Genomic DNA, 3,145 nt, shown 5'->3' on the forward strand with positions numbered 1-3,145 from the left:
TATTTATTCCAAGTCTTTGTCAATTTTTCCTTCAGTCGGCGGAAAAAACACTCCCCTGGTTCTACCATGGACGTCAGCAGCAACACCACCAGGCAGAGCGCCACCAGCTTCATTCTGAGATTCATATTTAGGAACATTAAGGTCAGGACGACAGAAAATCAATCAAAGGTCATTTGTCTAAAGTCACTGGAAAGACTTACTTTCAAGCAGATTGGTTTTCAGACGTCGTCTCAGAGGCAAGAAGGCAAGAGAGGATCTGACACGACGGAGGACCAGGGACTCTTTAAAGCCTGGTTTACGTAACAACTGAACTGAACTTATCTCAACATCAAATTCTACAAAGAAAAACTTCCCCTTTATCTGTGAGCCCACGCAAAAACATATTATTGTGTAAAAACAAGCAAATTAAAAAAAAATGTAAATGTTTGAAGTCACAGTCAGTCCAGACTTCCATCAGTCCTTTTAAGGTTTGAAGACTGAGAGAGTGTGGACACCAGGTACCAGGTACCGACCAACACACCATGAGTGTTAAGGTCCAGGTGAAGGTGAAAAACATGTTTTTATGTACACAGTAAAATAATGTGATTCTTCAAACATGTAAAAAAAAACCCTCGGTCTGTGACAAACACTAAAGAATTAACAACAGGAAATGAAGCAAAATCATCTCTGCGTCCTCATCGGTACCATAGTCCTCATCGGTACCACAGTCCTCATCGGTACCACAGTCCCCACAAGTAACCAAAATATTATATATATATATATTCACAAATTTGTTGAATTCCCTATAAATTATTTTTATTTTATTTATTTTATTAAATATTTTTTAAATTAAATATAAAAAATATATTAGGCTTACTGAAATGTCAGTTCACAGAATACTCAGTATTTGTTTTACTTTTGTAAATACTGCTTCATTTGATTGTTAAAACAAATATTTTTCAACAGTGCATTTTGACTGGTATATTTATAATACTCCATATTAATATATTTTATTCTGTTATGTTTCAGAAACCAGTCCAAACATTTTCTTTTACTACAGAATCCACTGTAAAAATATCAGTAAAAGTTCTTCTTCATATATATTCATCCACAGAGAACGTGTACTTTTTCTTTGAATACTACTGGGATGAGAGAAATATACGTTTCCGTCAGAGTCGACCATCGTAGGCTGGGGTTATGGTGAAGACATTTTAATTAATAATGAAAGTTAAATGGTTGTTCAAACCATTTTATAGCCAATAAGACACAGACACAAGATCATAAGCTGTGACATCACTTTAATCCCATTAATCTCATCAACTCTTTGGTTTCATCAACATTTGCTCAAAGCAGAAATACGAACGCAGCAGATTACACTCATGGCAACAAACTGGAGTTTTCTCCATATAGTTGTATCTTATAGGAAGCTGTTAGTGAGCGCCAGTCGCTAGTTAAAGATAGGACGCCCGGGGTGGTAGGTGAGGGAGCGCTTCTCCAGCTGCACCTCCTGCAGGTCAACATGGTGGCCGTGGATAAGTCTGTGGAAAGACAATGATGAGGACTTCAGTCTTCAGAGACATGAAAACAATGACAGGATGTTGTTAGAGTCACACACGCTCACCCGTGGATCGTTTTCCCCACTGTTAAAACAAGAGCCAAAAATAAGAAGTTAAAGATAATGATAATGACAAGTTAATTCCAACCTGACACAGATGTTGTACGTTTGGCTGTTTTATTACGGTACAGTTATTTTTTCTTTTTTTAAGCAAAATTGTAAAAACAAGAAGTTAAATTTTTAACTCCACTAGTTTACCATGTACGATCCCGTGGATCAGCATCCCTAAAAAGCCCTCTGCAGGCGCAGGCATAAGGACGAGCAGGAACAACACAAGAAAGGCAGCGGTAAACTTCATCCTACAAAAGAAAAATCAACATCGATTGACTTGATTGAATTCAACACTGCAGATCATCACGGATTGTTGGTTCTGAGTTCCTACCTTTCAGAACGACTGTCTTCACAGCAGCTCAACTTCTCTTCACACCAAATGACTCTGCTGTTTTATATACAGATCTGGGGTTAGGGTTGCACCATGTCTGTTGTCGAAACAGAACCCCCTCCCCACCCTCCACAAAAAAACAAAACAAAAAAACAGGAAGTTCAGACTCACCAGGAAGTCTTTGAAGAAAAAATATTTATTTCATAAATATCAAAAATGTGTTGATTTTCACTGGCGTTTTTATAATTCTCCATATTTTTTACAAGCTGCCATTCAGCGCCAGTCGCTAGGTAGAGTCAGGCTTCATCTGTCCATCCATTTTAATCCCCAGTTTGTATCATCATGACCTGATTCAAGAAGAAACGGGGGAATTTTCTCTCCGGAAAACTCTAAGATTCTGCTTTGGTGAAAGGGAAATTTTAATATTAAGGTGTAACCCTCGTGTTTCTTCATATATTTTCCCACATATATATATATACACACATGTACAGTGGGTCCTCGGTCTACATCATCCTTGACCTATGGTTGACTCGTGTTACATCGCCTTCTTGTTCGAGTTAAAACAAATTTGACACGGGAACAAGTTGGCTAGTGGATCGGAACATTGTCAGGTGTCGTTACACGTGGAAGACGGCTTTGTTTACATTGGATGAGTATTCTTGCTTTCTTTAGTTTGTGCCAGGACTGATGTTTTTGTGTCCTACATTATGACGTGTTATCGTAGGTGAATGACTTACACCAGGTACTACTTATGGACAGCGTGCGAGTTCTGACTTACGATCAAAATCGAGTTGCTTTGCTCAGTCGGAACGGAATTCCAACCTAATTCAATGACCCACTGTTTTGGATGTAATTATTAATTGGCTACTTTTTAGCATTTGATGTAGTTGCACACAGATTTCCCAAATGTCATATGTGACAGAAAACATTCCAACAACATTCCCAGACGTTCCCTCGTCCGTGTGTGTTTCTACGGTTGCCTGACTGCAAAAACTTCATTTTTGCAAAAAACCTCTCTGCAGATCTATCGTGAGACATTTTTGTTCTAATTTAACACCACGAGGTGTGAACATGCGGGCATGAAAGTGTGTGATTCTGGGGTGTCCCTCCATGACGAGGCAGTGTCCTCACTGCATGTGGCAACAGCTGTCACATTTTTACTTCCCTCT

The sequence above is a fragment of the Cynoglossus semilaevis genome, chromosome 7 (assembly GCF_000523025.1).
Source record: "Cynoglossus semilaevis isolate Cse_v1.0 chromosome 7, Cse_v1.0, whole genome shotgun sequence".
Classification (NCBI taxonomy): Eukaryota; Metazoa; Chordata; class Actinopteri; order Pleuronectiformes; family Cynoglossidae; genus Cynoglossus; species Cynoglossus semilaevis.